This window comes from Manis pentadactyla, chromosome 3 (assembly GCF_030020395.1).
Source record: "Manis pentadactyla isolate mManPen7 chromosome 3, mManPen7.hap1, whole genome shotgun sequence".
Taxonomy (NCBI): domain Eukaryota; kingdom Metazoa; phylum Chordata; class Mammalia; order Pholidota; family Manidae; genus Manis; species Manis pentadactyla.
Window position 1 is genome coordinate 150,231,235 of NC_080021.1, and position 21,515 is coordinate 150,252,749.

The window sequence follows — 21,515 nt, forward strand, 5'->3', positions numbered from 1 at the left end:
ATGAAATTTGGTCCATGTTGCACAGGAGCTTCAGTGCTTTGCTAAGCAGTTTGCAAGATGGTCCTGAAGAAATCTGCCTCACTGCTTACAAGGTCAGTCAGACTGATCAGCAGACAGTAAGGATTCCTTCTCTCATTTTTATCTACCAATGTCAGAAGCATTTCCAGAAATCCATCTGATTACGGCAGGCATTATAAAAGAGATACATGAGTCTGACATGTCCCAGAATTTGCCCTCTATAAAAATAATGACTGATTGTAGTTTTGCAAAGCCCATGGTGGACATTTTCAGATTTCTCACAAGACATAGAAGCAGTGGGAAAATAAAATTTTGATTTGAAATCTAAACATAACTTGCATTGTATATTCAGGATGTGGGAACTGCTGTTCTAGAACCTACGAAAACCCTATGAAAACTACACTTGCAGCCATGTGGAGAACTATGGAAATAAGCATGAAAAGAATATAGAATTTAGAAATAGCAAGGAGTGGTATTTGCAAAGCACAAGTCTCCGAGAGACATAGAGTTGTACAACACAAGATTATCTGCCGCTGAGGAGTTTGTGATGTCGTTAGGAGACAAAACATGAACAGTTTTCTGGCAAAAAGCCAGATAAATGACAGACTTCTATAAATGATTAACTATTCCCTGGAGTTTAAATTGAAAACTGCTGGTCAGCTGTTTTTTTGGAGTAGTTGAAACTTTTTATTTGATGTTTAAAATGGACCTTCACTTACTGTAATTTGATAGCACAGTAGTTTGAATCAGTCGGGCATGACTTTTAATTCTGCTTCAACACATAATACCTATGTGACCTGCTGCCTGTTTTTTTGCATCCTGAATTTCACTGTCCATTTGTAAAATATAGTCATTAGTTTCTAAATCACAAAGTGTTTTAGAACATATGAAATGGTATGTATAGACTTTAGCTTAGTGACCAGCACATGAGAAGCCCTTATTAAACCATAGATAATTATAATGAAGATCCTAATGACAGTTAGTGTGCTAGATACTAGAGATTTAACGATGAGTAATAAATAATCACCCCTCTGCATTTGGCAGTGGTTTTCAGCTGTTGCTAGTTCTTGGGTGCTTCACTGTCCTTTGCCATTCTGTATACCTCTCTGAAAATAGTCCATTCATTGTTTGATTAAATGCTTTAAACTGTGACTTCTATTTGCTTTTTGGACGATGATGATATACTCCCTAATATTGTTTAACACAAAGTGCTCCTTAAAAACTTTATTTTGTATATAAAAAGTGTTCTCAATTGTTTATATTTGGTAAAATTGCCTCTTTAGGATGATATTGGCAGTTTATTCTCCTGGCACACATAAGTGGACCCCAGCAGATTCTCTATTCCCTTAGCTGGCAGATTCCACAGGTGTCCCAGATCAACTCAATGCATACAGTTCTCCAAGGGAGCTTCAAAGATTACCTGCATATTGGTAAACTGCCTCCAAGATGTTTTGTTTCTCCTTCTCCTTCATGAAGCTATCTTCTCCATCTGTAGAAATAAAAATAGAGTTAAATTTTTGAAAGAGAGACCTTCAGTTCAGATCTTCACAACCCTACCACCACCCTCATGATAAATTCCTAAATACGTCAGCTCTGCTTACTCAAATAATTTCTGCCCATGATTATTTTGTGTGTCTGCCTAACATATTTCTTCAGTGCTTCCTTAGTTAAGCTTCCCTGAAAAGATACGAAGCCAAATAATAAGTTTAACTCTGAGCTCACCTTAAAAATAACATTGTAGAAACTCCAGAAAATTTATTTATTTGGGTTCTGGAGTTCTTACAAAGTCAGTAGGTATCACTTTAACAGATGAATTTTTGGAAAGAAAATGTGAAGAATGTACAAAGGATGATGAGGTCTGAAATGTGGTTTATTTGTATGTAAAATAAAAATACCACCTGACTTACAGGATTTCTGAGAAATTAAACAAACGAACAAATAAACAAAACATATAAGGGATTTATCAACAGAATACTTCAACAATTTAGAACTATTATTATTAATGATTCAAATTTTGATGTAGCCTTTCATTAACTTTTTTGGGGGGGTTCTGCTTTTATGTGCTTTAATTAAACTGTTGCTTTCTCAATAATTGATTTGGTGAGGTGAGGAAGGATAGCTCCAATTCATATCAATTGCCAGCGTCAAATGAATCCTTGGAAATAAGTCACTCACTCTTTCAAGCACTTTATTTTTATTACCTCCTATACCGATAAAAAAATTTTGGAGGTAATTCCCATTTTGTATATAACAAAACAGGTACAATATGGTTAAGTGGCTTGCCTGTGTTCATTAGACTAGTAAGAATAGAACTGGGATTTGAATCCAGGTAACTTGACTCCAGAGTCTGAGTTCTTAACTTCAGAAATAAACCCACATATATGTGGTTCAATTAATATGTGACAAAGGGAGCAAGAATATACAATGGAGAAAAGACAGTCTCTTCAATAAATGCTGTTGGGAAAACTGGATAGATACATGCCAAAGAATGAAACTGGATTACTGTCTAACACCATATACAAAAGTAAGCTTCAAATGGATTAAAGACCTAAATATAAGACATAAAACCATAAAACTCTTAGGAGAAACATAAACATGAGTAAATTTTTCTGTATGCATCTCCTGCTCAAGGGAAATAAGAGCAAAAACAAGTAGGACTACTTCAAACTAAAAAGCTTCTGTACAGCAAAGGAAATCATCAACAAAACAAAAAGGCAACCTACAGCAAGGGAGAATATATTGGCAAATGATATCTCTTATAAAGGGCTAACATACAAAATATATAAAAAACTCATATGACTCAACACTCAAAACACAAATAACCAATTAAAAAATGGGCAGACAACCTGAACAGACATTTTTTCCAGAGAAGACATACAGATGGCCAACAGGCACATGGAAAGGTGCTCCGCATCACTAATCATAGGGAAATGCAAATTAAAACCACAATGAGATATCACCTCACACCAGTCAGAATGGCCATCTTCCAAAAGATAAGAAATAACAAGTGTTGGTGAGGATGTGGAGAAAATGGAACCCTCCTACACTGTCAGTGGGAATGTAATTTGGTGCAGCCACTATGGAAAACAGTATGAAGGTGCCTCATAAATCTAAAAATAGAAATACCATATGATTCAGTAATTCCATCCCTAGGAATTTACCTGAAGAAAACAAAATCCCTGATTTGAAAAGACATAAACACCCCTATGCTTTTAGTGGCACTATTTACAGTAGCCAAGATATGGAAGCAACCTGAGTGTCCATCAACATATGAATGGGTGAAGAAGATGTGGTACATATTCAGCCATAAAAAGAAAAGAAATCCTTCCATTTCCAACAACATAGATGGATCTAGAGGCTATTATGTTCAGTGAAATAAGCCAAGTTGAGAAAGACAAATATCATGGTTTCACTTATATGTGGAATATAAAAACAAAACAAAACAAGATGAACAAAGCAGCAGTTGACACCTAGACACTGAGAAGTGACTGGTAGGTACCACCGGGGAGGGGTTAGTGTGTGTGGGTGAAATAGATGAAGGGGTAGAGGGGCACAAAATCTCAATCATAATATAAATTAGTCATGGGCATGAAAATACAGCACAAAGAATATAGTCATAAGTTCTATAATATCTTTCTGTGTTGACAGACAAGTACACTATTGGGGTGAGCATTTAATGTAGGGAACTGTAAAGAAAAATAATAAAATAATGCAAAGAAAAAGTCAGTTATAGATATGAAAGTTAGGACAGGCCACAAGAACAGAATTTTGGAGCTGGAATCAATAAAGGAAACTTACCAAAAAAAAAAATAGTTTATGAAGCCAAATAAATTGGAAGAATTAATTAATCTGTGGCTACTCATGATTCAAGGACGATCTACTCAAAGTGACCACATTTTCCAAAACAACAATACAAAACAGGGTCATCTAACAAAATAAAATGATTGCCCTGGTTCTTTATGTTCAACATGTTATTGGAAATACAATTTGAGCATCTAACTGTTGAAATTGGAATATCCAGATTTCAAGTACTTAGGGACACAGCCAGATAGGATATTCAGACCAGTACTGTTCTAAAATACCTAGTATTATGAATCTATATCTCTTGATTAGAATTCTTCATTGACTAAGAGCAACAATAGCTAAATACAGGGAAAAAAAACAAACAAAAGGGTGAAATAAAAATGTGAAAGAGGAAGTAGTATTACAGGAGAAGCTGAAAAATTAGGCCCCAAGAAAAAAGAAACAATGACACCCTCAGGAGGATGTTTCCTGGGAACTGATAGAGGATTTTAACCATAGACGTAGCTCATATCCAGTCTCTTCCCTTATTTAGTCACTCTGTGTAGGAATTGTATTACTAGAAGAAACAGCATTTGACCATCATTTAGTCTTAAGAAAGCGGAAAATTACCTGAAGTGCATACAATGAAAGAGTCATTTGCCAAGAAACTCTTAACAAATGACTGGAAGCAGCAAACAGGTCCCAAAATAACTAATGTCAACCAGAGCTGCCAATCTTCAAACAGCTCAAAGTAAACTGCGAGTATAGTATAGAAGGTAAGAGCTTACCTGCTTGCATTCAAATTCTGTCTCCATTTGTATAAACCGTGGCACTCTGGATAGTTATTTAACTTCTTTGTTCTTTAATTTCTTGTCCTCTTTTGTGAGATCAGGGTAATAATACTGCCCATCTTTAGGGTTGGTCAAGTGTACAGTAAGGAATTTATATAGTTGTTGTTTTCATTAACATGTGAGTAATATACACAATACGTATTGTGTGTGTATATGTATATATGTATATACTATAGATGTTCATTATAAAGTACCTATTTGAAAGTTTAGAAGATTGTGGAGTGGCTATTTCTTGTCAATAGATAATAAATCAAAGCAATATAATTATATTCATTAAAAGATATCAGTAATTTTGCCTTAAATCAAATTGTGCCCCCCAACTTATACAAATTAGCGAGCTTTTCTTGTAGTTGTATAGGGAATAAATATTTAAAGTCATTAATTTCTTTTTTTCCTTTGGAGAAAAATCTTCACTAGTCAAAAGAATTGGCCTTATTATTTATCTTTTGAGGTGATGTTGATTTAGTCCAGAAAGCAAACTTCATAGCATTAGCACTTATATAATCATTTATATCCCAAAGAACACCACACATGTATGTATCATGCATTATAAGAGTTAGTCAGAGCTTACTATATTAGCCTAGTAGCAATAGGAATCCATAATATCAATAGAGTCATTAATCATTCCTGCTGTTTTAACAATAAACTTGACAGAATACATTGTCATATAGCAGTCAGCTCTCAAATAAACATGATTCAATAAACAATATAAAAAGTAAGAAAAACATACTAGACAACCTGTAGTTTTCAGTATATTTATTCTGTTGATTTATCCCTTATGAACAAATTCAGTGGAATCCTTCTGTTCTTAAAAAACAGCCTCGTTTGGTGCTTCTAAATCCTTAACCACAGCTGAAGGTTTTAAGTGTCCTTGCAGAAACTGGATCAATCACCTATCTCTAGATTTAGAGGACTAACAAAAATATAGCCATATCCCCACTTTCTGAGTCTTCACCAGCATACCCACAGCAACAGTCAGCACCTCCAGCTTCTGTCTCCCTTCCATTCAGAAAGGCAGCATTTGGAGGAGCTGCATGGGGTGGCTATTGTGGTGCTTGTGTCACATTTTAGTAACTCTTGGCAATATTTCCAGCTTTTTCATTGTTATTACATTTGTTACGGTGATCTGTGTATGATCAATGATTACAACTTTCTGAAAGCTCAGATGATAGTTTTTAGCAATAATGTCCTTTTAAATTAAGGTATATGTACTTTTTGTTTAGACCTAATGCTATTTCACACTTAGACTATGGATTAGTATAAACATAGCTTTTACATGCACTGGGAAGCCAAAAACTTCATTTGGCTCACTCTATTGAGATACTCACTTTTTTTGCAGTGTTCTGGAACTTAACCTGCAGTATCTCCACAGTGTGCCTAATAATTAACATTAATATATTAAATTCAGGGCTTCCAGAGTCATAGCACAGAGAAATCTTTGGCTATAGGAAATAGCTAGGTCCCTTTGTGATTTTCTTTGAAGGGTAGAAGCTAAATATATTCCTACTCAAAAGTGCTCATCAACAAATATATCAAAAATGGCAATATCTACTGGTGCTAAAACATTTTTTTTCATGAAAGAGAAGTAGCTTTACTGACCCATCTCAAAATGTGGATATCTATAATCTTTATTTTTAGACATTTATATCTTGCTCTGTATCAGTTTAATCATTCATTTAAATTTCCAGTCTTGTGGTTAGCTGAGAAGTAATTTTTCCCCTTGAAGAGGATTCAAGATTAGGAAGAATTACAAATTAAATGAGGAAGTCAGGCTTTTAAAAATCACACCTTCAGCACTCCTTTACAGCTATGCCTATCATCAACAGGCCATGCTAAACATTAATGATCGTTGTTTCCAAAGTAATAACCATCCCCGTGTGTATGAATTCGAGATTTATGTAGTGAAGGGAAGGTGTCAAAGATAGAACTTCAGACTCTACAATAAGTGAGACTTACAAAGTAACATATTTGTGGGGTTTTATTCCTTCATACATTTTTTAAAGAAGGTGAAATCCCTGCCCTTAACCATTTTGCACCTGTTAGGGCATTAGGAAGAAGAGTCTGTGGAACGTGGTAAAGATGCCTTCCCTGGCCGTATGGTCTGAACCTCTAAGTTCAATCTAGAGAAATAAACACCCAGAGAAGTTTAATTCATTTCCTACTCATCATGATTTACTTACGTCATGCAAAAAGACTTAATGCTACCAGCTCTTTCTGCACAAAGGAGCAGGGTATTTGTGTCTTTGCAGGGTGATTTAATGGTCACTAAGCAGCAGGAAAGAGTGCTCACCTCAGCAGAAGACAGGAACAGGAACACAAAACTAGGTAGCATTGTCAGAGCACCGCTGGGTGGTCAGGACATCCCGCCAGTAATTACCAACCAATGCGAAAGAATGAGTTCTAAATGCGAGGATGAAAAGACCAAGGCCTGAGGGATTCGGTTTTTAGACCCAATTAACATAAATGAAGAGACAAATTTGATTTGGCCAAAATACAGGAGGAAACATGTTCCTAAGCTTTTGCTATGCAAACCTTAAAATGCCTGCAAAAGCACTTGGATGTATTTCTTCCCGATTCTTTCACAGCTGCAGTGAGCTATTATTGCTATTGCTAGTAATAACAACAGTAATATTTTCCATAGTACCTTTCTCCTGAAGTCTTTAGAACATCAGGCAAAAAGCTTCCAAATTCTATGAATAGCATTCACCTAATAAGTATTATAAAATGTCAAATTAATGAAAAAGAATAAGGTGTTAGTTTGTGATAGGAAACGAGATGATTTAGAACAAACAAAAATGGAAATGACGAAAGGAGAAATTGTGTGTTAATAGCTAATAAACATAGCAGACAAATCCATACTCCTTTGGCCAAGCTTTTCTGAAAGAATGTGAACATGTTACTGAGCAGTCAGATTTGAAAGCTATCACATAAGACCTTTTAAAATGAAAAGATGTAACCTTTTATTTATTCCTATTTCAAGCTCTAAACCTAGGCTAATTGTTAAAGGCATCATCATAATAAGGTAAACTGGGAGAGAATTGAGTACTAGAACGTTTCACATGAAGATGAAACAGAAGTTCAAAAAAACATAAAGCAGATGGAAAGAGAACAGTTCTTTGAAGAAAGTCATTTCAGCTTGTGTTAGGTATTGTTTGCCCTGGCCATTGGAGACTGACTATTGAGTTGCTACCCGCTTTTGTCCTTATCTGAAGTTTTAGATTTATAAGACAGGGCTGGATGCTAATAGACAACATTTATTGGATGGCTGCTCGGTGGCAGTTATTTTTCTAACCCAAGTTACATGGGTCATTAATTCAGTATCACAGCCTCATGAGGTAAGCAACATTATTATCAACACAGTATTTCAGATGAGTAGACCCGGGCACTAAGAAGGTAAATGACTTACCCCAAACCACAGTGTGGCTAAGCACATTGTAGAGCTGGAATCTGAGTCTAAATAGTCTGACTCCAGGCCCATCTTTTTAGCTACTACACTATATTGATGGAAGATTGAAAGGAAGTTGCCAGGAACCATGGAACCATAGATGATTGGCTGGAGCTTTTTACAGATGCTGCATTAGAGGAAATGAGTTAAAACAATCCATAAAATTCTCTAACTCAAACAAGTAAAACTATCTACTGTCAAGACCTAGTGACATCCATTTTTATTCCTCTCCGTACTCCCTTCATCAGTGTTTGTTATTTTTTTTCCCATCTACTTTGAACCTTGCTTCACATCTCAGTGTGTCTATATTTATATGAACTCTCTATACAATTCAGTTATATTGAGTCACCATAAGTCTTTAGGTTAAACTGAATATACAGTATTTCTTTTAAAAAAGTAATTTCCAAAACCAATTAGAAATGAATAATGTAAAAGTCCTGCAGAAACATCTATATTAAGAGGATTTTATGCTCTGACGTCAAATGAGACCACAATTCAAATGAGATTTGGCCAAGTACAGGGCAGTTTGACCCAGCTGCATCCATTGATTTTCACAATTCTAAATCATCTTATTGTTGGACTGAAGTGATTATCAACTAAGAGACAAGAGTCCGATAGAAGTTTGGAACTCTCACAATCAGTGCTGTTTGGCATACAGTCCCACTGGGGAACAATGAAAAATGTACTTGCTAGATTTCTAACAATAGGTCAGATTATTACTGTGGCATTTCTGACTAATGCAGGTGCTTCTGAATTGTGCATTGAAATATATGCTGTTCTGTAGGGCATTTGTTTTTGTTTCTGTTTTCTCAATATTATTTGGGAAGAAGAATAGGAATTAACAGCTTGCAGCCTATGTTTTGACTTCCTTCTCCTAGGTAAGATTCTTCATTAATGGTAATTAAAATGAATATGCTGCTTTCTTATTGAACCAAGGTTTTCTATTTGTTCCAACTATATAGAAATATAATACAAGAAATCAAGGACAGGAAGAGATGGGGTAATTAAATATCTTTCCAAATTTATTCAAAGATCCCCAGAAGTTATCATTAAATATTAGGGTAAGGAATGTTAGAATGTGCCTGTCTATATCATGTGTAGTATTAAATGCAAAGCTTTGGGGGGTGGTCATTCTTGTCTCTTTCAGAAATATTCACAGGCCAAAGGAAATGGATCAGTTTGGCAATAAATGATTCAAGAGTTTTTTACTCTTCAGGCAATGTGGAGTCACTGAAGGGTTTTAAACAGGGCAGTTTTGCTCATAAGTTAATACTGGAAAAATTCACTTTGGTGGAAGGTAGACTAGAGAAAGTTGAGGCTGACCACGTGGGAACAAATTTGGATGCAGTTGTAATAGTCCGGTTGGTCTCAGTGGTGGAGATAGGCGGTGGCTTTGCCTTACTGGGGACAATTATCAGCATTAAGACATTTTTTTGGTTTTCATAACTGGAATGGGTAATGTTACTGGAATCTATTGGGTAGAGGCCAGAGATACTTCTAAACATACTGTAAGTCACAGGACAGCCTGCCACAGCAAAGAACTATTTGGCCCAAAATGTTAGTAGTGTCACAGTTGAGAAATCCTGTATTAGTCCATGCAAAAGATAATAAGGGGCTGACCCAAAGCTGTGAAAAGTAGAAGCAGAAGTAGTTTTAGAATATAAAACCAACAAAACTCAGTAGTTATTCAAACATGGTTTGTGAGAGAAATTAAGTGGTCATTTAATAGGTAGCAGACATGGGTATTGGAAGATTATGTGGGTAAATGATACTTACATGCAAAAAGAACAAGAAAAGGAGTATAGAAGGAATTTCAGTAGAAAGTTATAGGTTGGGAATAGGACATCGAATCTGAGGTGCCTGTGGACCATCTCATCTGCCTTCCATTGCATTTTACAAGTCTGAAAATCAGAAGTCTGTTTTGAAGATACAGATTAGGAAGAAATCAACAGATGGCATTTGGAGTGGTGGGAATGGATAAAGTGCTAATTAGAAGGAGTGTGAGAGTAGACAAATAAAAAATATTGAGGAAGGGTGAATGGAAAGGCCTGGTTAGAAACTGAGAAGACACTTTGAAGATGCGGAGGGAGAATGTGTTCAATTAGTACAACTCTGCTGGCCATGAAGAACCCCAACTTTGAGCCCTGATGGCCTTTATGTGAGAAGAGGAAGCAGAGGGTTGGAGAATTGCTATTAGATGGGTATTTTAAATGAATAAATAAGTATTCAGGAGAAATTAATGTGAACATTATTTAATAAATGGAAACACTTGCCACTGAAACTTCAGCATCAACTTGTAGCTAGAGTAAATATTGTTTGATTAATTGCAACTTGCAATACAAGACCTGATAAAATTTCCTCACTGAGTGTTATGTTTTAGTACCTTACAGCCATCCTTTGTTTTTTGGAATGCTAACTTTCTCTGAGAGAAATCTCTCTCAATTTTTTAGAAAAGATACAAAATCTGGTGGAGTATTTAAACAGTACTCTGTAACTCTGACCCAAAAATTTCCAATGACTTTAGCAAAATAGTCAGGAAGTATTAAAGGGAACAACAACATATCTCAAATTAACATATATTGAAATAATAAGTACTAAGGTAATTAACCAATAAGAAATAAAGACAAGTTTTGTTTATCTTCTGTCACAGATATTTTTCCCTATTTCTTAGAAATATCTATCTTACCCGAATTTATTCTCTTACAAGTCATACACTGATGCTTACTAACCATAAATAGGTTAGCATTGTGATATGTAACTCCAATAAAAAAGAATTGGCATCACATTTGTTATTTTGGGCATCACACTCCAGTACACACTTTTGTAGGCCCACTCTTGCTTCCCAATTCCAAAATGTGAGTTTAAGTATGTCAGGTTTTCATTTATGATAATGATAATTCCATCATCTCTGTCATTTATGAGTCTGTTTTGTTTGATTTTTCTCCTGACAGTGGGTCATGTTGTTCTTACAATGCCTTTTCATCAGGCCAGGCATTGTAATATTACTGCATATCTGCAGTATTCCTTCAAAGAATATTCACATTTATTTACATTTATTTAATTTGTGGATCCTCTTGGTATTTTTGAGGCCTGTTTTTGCTTTGTGGTGGTGGTTCTGTTGTAACTTTATTCTAAGACTTTTTAATCCTACTGCTAAAGCATTACTTTTCAGGATCCTATGCTGAATGCCTCAAGTATTCAACAAGATCTCCCCAGTCTGCCTTGTGGCAATTTGTGTATCCCCAAATCCTGTGTAGGCTCTGATCATTATTCACTTATACATGCTTGGTGATTCTTTGTCAACCAATGGAATTTCATTCCATGCCTGTGCAGATTAATATTCAGCAATAGACTCAGTGTGACTCCATGCGGATTTCTGGAGCTACTTCTCTCTGTATGTCTCTTCTTTTTATGCTCTGCCGCACAAATTCCAGCCTCCTCGGCCTCTCTAAGCTCTGACCTCTGTTACCTCATTTCAGTAAGACTGGCGTGCTCTGCTTGAGAGTCCCGTCTTGGGTCACGATCCAGACATGCCTCCAGGCAGAAACCCAGGGAAATTGAGGTGCTCATCTTGTTAGTTTCTTTTTCTCATGGATAACAGCCCTAAGCTACCTGTTACTGATGTCAGAGAATACCTCTTCCTTGTCTTTTGCATAGTTTTCTGGTCATCTGTGGTAGGAAGGAATGTCTGGGACCAGTTACTCTCACAATAAGAAAATAAAGTAAAAGTAAAACAGTAATTATCTGGATACAAATGGCAAACAGTAGCAGCTATAAAAATATCGTTAATAGTTTTACAATAATCTTGTGAAAAATTAAATACACAGTGGTAAGTTCAACTTTACCTGTGTCACTACACAGTTCCAAATAATGAAATGCTCTGCTGACAGAGGGAAATTATAGCATTTGTTTTCACTCTAGATAACCTTTCCTAATGGCTCTTGGGGTCTGCCTCTCTTTGGGTGCTTCCAAGAATATAAGCAATATTTCATCTCTTACTTTATATGCAGATGGAGGGAAAGGGAATACTGAGGAAGATACAATAAGTAAAGGAGCCCTTGTGTACTTCTGACATCTAAATTTGAGAAAAGCAAATGGGTTATAGTACCAGGACTATGGGTAGTAACTCGAGTCTTTGTAATTCACCTGCACCTGAATATTGTTATCACATAAAATAAATACTGAGTTTCTTCCTCCTAGATGTATGCCTCATTACACAGCTACTAACAACATGTAAAAGAGGAGCTGTCTGTCATATAGCCATAATTTAACGTTTGTAGTTTTCCATTAAAAAATAATAAGGCGGATGCCCAGATACTGAAATTTGACTTTAAAGTAGAGAAGAGCCAGAAGAAATTCTTCCTTGATATAGAGAATATTTTGGGTTAACATTCTTTTGCCTACTAGTAGCTTGAGTTCTGTAAGTTTGACAACTGCAAAAAGGAAATTTGATTTCATTTTTCACTTGCATTTTCATTTAGCACAGTTGTTTTGAACTCTGGCTACACATTAGAATCACTAGTGTATCTATTTTAATATACTTGTCCTGACCTCTCCCTCTTAGAGATTCTAATTTAATAAAACTGAAGGTTAAAGCTGAGGTATAGATTTTGTTCCATGGACCAATAACACTGGCATCAGCTGGTAGCTTTTTTGAAATGCAGAATCTCACGATCTACTAAATCAGAACCTATAGTTTAACCCCATGCCCAAATGACTTAGATGCACATTTAAGTTTTAGAACATTCTGTAGTTGACAAAGATATATTTCTTGCCTTCGAGGAATTCTGAATGAAAATGGGAGAGCATTTAGACCTGTAATAATCCCAGATTAGGCCTATCATCAGAATCACATGCTCTTTAAAAAAAAAAAAAAGATTCTAGGTTCCAGTCCAACCCTGATCAGTCAGCTGCTCCAAACATGAAGGATGAAGCTTTATTATATGTTCCATGTGGTCCTGAAAATCAGGGAAGATTGGGAAGTAAGGGCTGTATTTTCCAACATCGTGCCTCTTCCAAAAGTCCTAACAAGTTCTGTCATGAAAGTAATAAATAATGGTAGATATTTTCTTTTCTTAGACAGAAATCAAGAGTATTATGACAAAAAAAAAACTTTGACATAAATTTCATGTTTTTTTAATTTAATTAAATACCTTGGATATTTTGCTGTGGCTACAATGAGGAAAAATATAGGTGCTTGGCCATTTAAAGGTTCTGTCAGTTTAGAATTTTAGGCCAGTTCCATGCAATACAGGGGGCAGTCTAACAGAGGTGGTGGAGTGAAATGACAGTCTGACAGGAAACTGAAAGAAAATTGACAGATGTAGCGGGTGTGAGAATGGTGTAGTGCTGAATAGGCTGTTTTGAAACAGAAAAAAAGAGAATGTTTCAAAACTAGTTAAGTTAGTTCTGAGACTTTAACTAGATCAGAAACTCATAAGTATTTGGAAATACTTTTCACTCTGTAGAGACTGAAAATGTTCTCACATGGTTAAATCTTAGGTACTGGAATCATGAAGTCTGAGGAAATTCCTGAGTAAATAGAGGTAGATGAAATCACACCAAAACGGACAGAATTTTCTCTATGCAAATGGAAGTTTTTATAAGTTTGTAACATTTCTTTTGAAATTATAGCTTTCATGAAAACTCTGCTTTGTTATGTCTCCATATTCAGTGAATTCAGATACAAAATATGAGATTGGAATTAAGCCTGATATTGAGTTCCAGCAAAGTCCCCTAATATGTGTATCTGGGCAGAACGCTTAACATTTCTGAGGTCCAGTCTCCTCAACTCTAAATGGAAGTAATGGTACCTCTCTTGTTAGGATGACTGCCGTCTCACTCATAGGCGACAATCTGAGGATTATGGTAAAAAGTTCAGCTAGAATCTCAAAATAAATGTAAAGGCCTCACAGTTTAAAGTAGTTACATATCACAGATAAATGTTACTGCATTGGTTCCTAAAGTAATAAAAAAAAATAGATACTACAATCTGGTCAGTCTGGTAAGATAACATCAAGTAAGGTCTCAAGCACATTAATCCCATGACACCAGGCATCTTGTAAATTCATACAATTTGGGGTATATTATGGTAATATACAAAAAGAGTCAAGTCAGCACTTAGTTGGATTTTTAAACTGCTAAGCCTTTGCAGGTATTTTTACATAGTAGTGTATTTGTTGCTGATTTTCTCAATCATTAGTCCCACAAACGTTTTTTGAGACCATATTGTATGTCAGACACTATAGAAGGTATGAAAGATCCCATGGTCACAAGGACATTTAGGTGGAAGAACAAGCAACAAAGGAAGAAATAATAAAACACCAAAGGATGTTGTATAATAATAATATGATATATACCACTACAGACTGTGTTTCATGTTGTGAAGGAATTAAACAAGGCGATTAGCTACAGAGTAACTATTAGTGTTATAGGTAGGACTTTCTAGGGAGGTATTTCTTATCCAGGAGCATTTTGACTTCCTTAATCAGAAGAATAAAAATGTCAGCCATGAAGACAGGTGCCAAGAAAATATACTTAAGGAGGAGTGGTGATCCTGTGATATACACTAGGTAAGGGGAGAATGGTGTGAGTTGAGGCTGGAAAATTAAGATAGAGACCCAATATACAGGGTCTTGTAGACAATAGAAAGTAGTTTGGATTTTTATCTAAAAGCAAAGGGAAGTCATTGAAGGGTTTTAAGTGGGAGGAAGGCAATACTTATAAAGCAAAAAGACTGGAAACAACCCAAAGGGCCATATAAGTGACTGGTTGGATAAACAATGGTATATCCACAAAACTGAATACTCTGTAGCTCTAGAAAGAAATGAGAAACATCTCTATAATGGCTATAGAGTGATACTCAGCATATACCATGAAGTAAAAGAAGTAAGGCAGAGAAAAGTGTGTTCAGTGTGCTGTCATTCCTCTTCAAGAAGGGGAAAAACATAAATGCACAAAAAATATGCTTCTATTGAAGAAGGAAGATAAACCACAAACTAATTTTAAAAAAGGTTACATAGAAAGGGAGGAGAGACTATAAGGCGAGATAGGTTGGGTTGAAAGTGAGACTTCTCTGCACCTTATTTTGTAATTTTGATTTTGGAATTATAAAATATTTTTATAATAATACAACATAAACATAAGCAGAAAGAAATCCTTAAAAATTGAAAGAAAAATAGAACAAATGAAATAAACTGCATATCAGGGGCCCAACCCACTCAGCCATGCTATCATGTGATTTTACACTTGATCTTAGCCAAAGGGCCAAGAAGTAATTTTATCAAGTGATTTTCAAACATAGTAATTTGTACATATCCAGTGGGAGATAGTCTCAGGACAAAAACACTGCAAAGATCTTAAACTATACACATAATCATGTTGTTTTCTGTAACTATTTGTGTATGTGTGTGTGCGTGTGTCTATATTTGACAAATCATTCATACACACACACACACACACACCTATTAAAATGAGCAAAAAATACATATACTATTATTGTTAGAATGGAAGATTTTCACCATATGTAAAAAGATATGCAAATATAAGACTAATGAAGTCAAATTAGTATTGGAATTGGAAATTGGAATAGAACTTGTGGTGTATTTGATCTTCAGTATTTTTCTAAAATTGGTCCAATGAGAATGTCGAGAAACACTGACCAACACAGTAGCCATTAGCATCACTGCACTTAAATCAGAGCCTTTAACTGTTATTTCCCCTTAAAGGAACCAGAGTTTTTGGAAAATTGGCTGCTTCCAAGGATGGGGCAATAAATGTATAAGAAGAGCATAGGAGACCATACCACACCAGAAAGAATGGAAGCATTTGGGTCATGTCATTAAAACTTAGGATCCAATTTCAAGCAGTCCACCTGGCCACAAAAAAGGGACAATTTGGACAACAGCAATAATGATAATCACAATAGGTACATATTTAAAATATAATAAATATGTTAAAAATGTATGATTTTGTAATACTACCAATAAGACAAAACAAATTGAAGGATACCAGAAAACCAATTCATTCTTCTAAAAATCTGTAAGAGTAAAGATTTCCTATTTATCCTGCATTTCCTGTACAGACTCACCTTAGTATTAAAATGAGGTGATAAGAGGAAGTTTTTCTTTATAGACATATTCCAGCAGATAAACAAGAAAGTAATGTAAAATTAAAGGTATAACCACTTTGTAACTCTTAACAAAATAATGGATTTAGGCTATAATCATCAGTAGTAGCTAAAACCACTAATTAAATTATGGGTGAAGAACATATTATGAATGTAACATTGCTGACAAATTCATCAAACCTTAACATTTTGACCATTTTAACATCTCAAAAAGAGAGACAGAGATTGTGTGATTTTATATATTGCCCTAGGAAGTACAAATATCACCTATGAACTATTCTTGTCACAGTATGAACCTGAATCCCCTCTACTCCCTAATCTAACTACCAGATTTCAGGAACCATATGAGCCAGAGGAATATGTTAAAAGACACCATGTTAGAGACAAGCAATTATAAAAAGCCAGAATGATGAACACTTTACAGATCAAATGGCAGGTGTCTTGGGCAGATAAACTGAAAGAAAGGAGGGGAGAAAGGGAATATATAAATTAAAAAGAGACAATCAGCCAAATGCATATGTGACACTTATTGGGATTATTATATTTTAGGATAAAAATGGTAATTTGAATACTGAATAGATATTTGATATTATAGGATTGTTTAAAAAAAGAAAAAGAATCCTTATCTTTCAGCATGTGTATACTGACATATTCTCAGGCAAAATGATCCGATGTCTGAAATTTGCCTCATAAGTATTTCAGCATGTGTTTGGGGAGGGGATCACATGAAAATATAGTTAAAATAATTGATTATTGATGATTGGTAATTGTTGAATCTGGATAATGGGTACATGGGGATTCATTGTACTCTTCTTTCTACTTTGAATATGTTTGAAATTTTTCATAATTACATTTAAAAGAAAAAAGTAAGAGGCATGTGAAGATCCAGCTTATGTTTAGAAAACTGGGGGCACAGGTGAAAGCAGGAAGACCAGGCAGGAAGTTAGTGTACTGTCCTGGCAGCATCTTTGAAGATGGTGCTATCTTTTACTGAGACTGAGAAGGCTGGAAATTGAGTCACAGGGAAGTTTCAGGCGAGAAGTAATCAGGAGTTCCATTTGGGCATTGTAAGCCTGAGACATTTATTACACATACATGAGAAGATAGAGCAGGGGGAGAGATCAGTCCTCAAGATACCCATTAAAGAACCATCCACACAGAGATAATGTTTAAAGGCACAGGACCACATAAGGACACCAACGGAGAACCTAGAAACAAAGAAGAAAATCCAGGTAGAGCCCTGAAGGAACAGCATCACTAGATGCCATGTGGAGCAGAAGGAAAAAAGGAACCAGGGAGCAGATAGAATACAGAATGAAAGCCAGAGATGCAGCCCAGTTTCCTTGTTTTAACTTAGCTATTAATTTTGCAACTCATTTGTGGAAAATATTCTAATAACTGGGCTTCCTAATAATTGAGCCCTGCTTCTTCAAAACCAAACTGTCAAGAGAGTATATCACACAAGTGTGCATTTAATGATGCAAATGTAAAGCTCTTGATTACAAGTGAAAACAAACCAAAATCAAAACAAGCAAGTCTCTCGGAATGTGACTGGACAACAGTCATGCTTTGATAACTTGATAGAAAGGCCGAACATGACAGAACTAATTCTCATTGGGGAACAAATTAATTTATATCCAGCTTACCTAAAGTCTAAACCAACAAATCTAAGAACGTTGAGCACTGAGTTTCCCTTATATTTCCCTGAATTCAGGGAGAACTGATTAACCCATTTAGAAAGAGCTGAACCTATCTTTATATGTAGCTAATTATGTTCTAATGCATACATTCAGCAATGCCATGAGGCTGTCCATCTGCAAACTGCCAGAAATAAGCTGTCCAAATTCAGAGAACAGCTTATTTTAAGGCTTAAAAATGACACTGATTTAAAGATTGCTTTTGCTGAGTTGATAAACTGTAAGTTGAAACAATTACATTAATGTAGCACATCTTAATTCCAACAATTTTTCTACGAAAATAAAAGAAAAAAGAGAAGTGCCTTTAAGTTGTGTGTTAATAGAATAAAGGGTGATGTTGGAAGTTCATTTTTGACTACCTTGAAAGTGCTGCACTAGATTAAAGTGAGTGGAAAAGAAAGCCTTAACTGTCACCCTCACCTGGGTGAATGATACCTTGCAGGAGAATGTATACAGGCAAGAGGTTCCTAGGATGGGGAAAGAAAAGACATTTTTAAAGTGGTGTGCTGCAGTCATCTCTTTGCCAGGAGGTGGTAAAAATAGCAAAGGAATAAGGTCATAGTTCAAAAGTTAGTATGATAGTCGATCTGTACAAATGACCCACAGGGGAGGCAAGACTACACCAAAGACAGGGAAGAATCATCAGCAAGGAGCTCAGGAAACAAAGAGAAGCACAGGGCCGTGAAGCAAGGCAGAAGAGAGCTAATTGTGAGAAATCCGGGCCTTTTCCAGGGGAGCCCTTTGACAGGGCCCAGCTATCTGTAGGCTAGGACAGCGGAGGAGGGTCAGATGCCAGCAGCAAGTCCAGTGCCTTCTCTGAGCAGCCAGCTGGGTTGGACTGACCCATTCTCCTAATAGCCTTCCTTTTTCTTCCTCCAATCCCCACCCTGTCTTCAGGACTGGATCCTTTATATTTTCCTAGTGTTTTAAAAATGGAGAAATATAGATGATTTTATTCTTTCTCAACCTATACCACAGTTTCCATTTTTACTTCATTAGAGCACCTTTTATTTGTTAACCACCACAACCAGCTGAAATGAGAAAAACAGTCAGTCTGTCAGTAATTCATGTAATCAGATATCCTTGCTTAATGAATTTTACTTTACAATAAACTTGACTTTTCTTTTTTCATTTTAAAAACAAAGTTGTTTGGCAGTAGGTAGATCTAACCTGAATATGTTGGGGTCTCTATTTTTGACTAGTTCTATCATATTTTTTTTGTTTCTTTGTTTAACACATGCTGAGTGGAATGGATTGGGGCCACTCTTAAAACACAAGATTGGGCAGCTCTTGGAATTTCAAAAGCAGCACAATCATAATATGATTTCTAATGGGATGAACGAAGGAAAAGTTTTCTTTATTAAAGTTTTATACCCAGAAAGACTATGTTTAAATGAACATAAGTAAAACAAAGTAGAGAATATTTCTGGTTTGAGCAAACATAGTAACTTAAAACAACCAAAATTTCCCAACTTACAGAACAGCTCACCATCAAGTTCCCCAAGGAGAATTCACCATCAAGTTCCCCAAAGAGAATTCAGTAATCAACAATAATTGTTCTTTGAAAAACCTTGAGTTATAATAGTTCATAGTACAAAATAAATGACAGATCCAAGATACAAAGTAGCTATCTTTGGATGTCCTGGCCCTAGTCAGGTTATTTTTTGACATGTAATTTCATCTGAATCAATAAAGCTTAGAATATTTTTTAAATGAAATAAATGATAACCCAAGGGCCTGAGTAATACCTGGGAAGAAAGTGTGCCAGATGTTCATAAATCAGAGCAATGGCATTTCGAAAAAGAAGAAAGAAAATGGCAAGGGAAATTTTGTTGTTTTTAAGCACAGTAATGTTGTTGGGTGAGTGTTTAATGGCCACAAAAGCGGTGGTGCATTTCTAGAACTCTCAGCCTTCAATAGAAGGCCCTTGGGTTACCTGGTTACCTGACAAACTAATGCTAAAACAATTATTTTAAACAAGCCATCACGAACCTCACATGGAATCTAAAAACCTGTCAGAGTGCAGCTCCACAAACAGCCTGGTGTTGTCAAATTGCAGGTAGCCTGGCCGAGGATTTTAGTCCCTAATGCTTCTGCTTCCACACAAGGAACTATAAATTCAAGAGCTCTTGGATGCATTAAAGGAGACCTTTCTCCTCTCACTGAATGCTTCTTTCACTTCATTCCGTGATCTTAGCCTCACTTCTTTACTCCTATGGCTGCTCTTCCTATGTAATATTTTTTTCAGATGCATCTACCTAAGCACTCCAAATCTGTACATATTAACATTTTCAGGCAGCAACTCTGGGAGGATTTTCGCCCTGACCTTTCCTTTCCTTGACATACTTGCCATCAAGGTTTTCCTCTCCAGGTTTCTTTTTGGTATCACAGGAGATGTTGCTGTGTCGGCCAACAGTTTGCCTTTGGCCCTCTCTTCTCATCTCTGGAAATCATTCTTCCTCTCACAAACGATGGAGTGGAAAGCCTGGGAGAGTACAGGTGTCAGTGTACTGAAATTTTTCTGCCTCATACTGTGCAATTACTGAAAGATCAAAATATAGGTTCACGAGCAAAGTAATATTGTCTAAACCCTGCACTTTTCTATACAAAATTCTACTTTCCTTTTCTCCCTTGCTGTTACACATACTTCAAAATTGCACACATAGATAATCATTTCATAGTTCATTCAGAAGCATTTCTCTATAAAGTTTCCTTTTTTCAGTAGCACACAGTAAAAAAAACTTGGGGGAAGAACTGGTAAAGATCTAAATATCCATCCGTAGTGGACTGTGTAAATAAACTTACATTCTGACATAAAATACTCTGCAAAAGGGAAACACAATATACTGTATTTTCTCTTTGTAAAAGATTTTCAAGATACATTAACTGGGATAAATGAAAGGAGCAAAATGGAACATATAGTGTGCCACTATATGTGGCGTATATTATATTATATTAATATATTATAGAAATGATTATGAAAATAATCTATATTCTATATTATAGAAATTCTATATTCTATACACAATTCTATATTATAGAAATGATTATGTAGATATTTATATGCTTGTAAAGACTGGCGTATGAATTAGAAGTTACTAAAAGTGTACATAAGAAACTATTGAGTTACCTTTTTGAAGTAGGTATAGGAAACATCAGATTTAGGTGAGCTTAGCTTTTTTTATTTCAATTCTTTCTGCTACCTCTTTAATTTTGTTTGCCATATTCATATATTACTTGTATTAGAAATATAAGAAAAAAATATTTTTAAATATATATATATAGGCTTTTTTACACACACATTAGAAAGGCTTATCTGGAACCTCTAAGCATTCTAAGTGATATCCAGGTCAATGCCATGATTATTAAAAAATGGTGGCACTCACAGGAAATAGTGTGGCATAATGGAAAGAACCCCCAAACATTAGATTTTAGTGGCATATCATTTTATGACCATATGTAAATCACTCATCTGCTGATACCTCCTTTGCCTCATCAATAACATGTAAAAAAGTAGCTCTAACTATCCCACCTTTCATTTAGCACTCAGTGTCGTGATGGAGATAAAATAATAGATGACAGCTCCTTGTGCA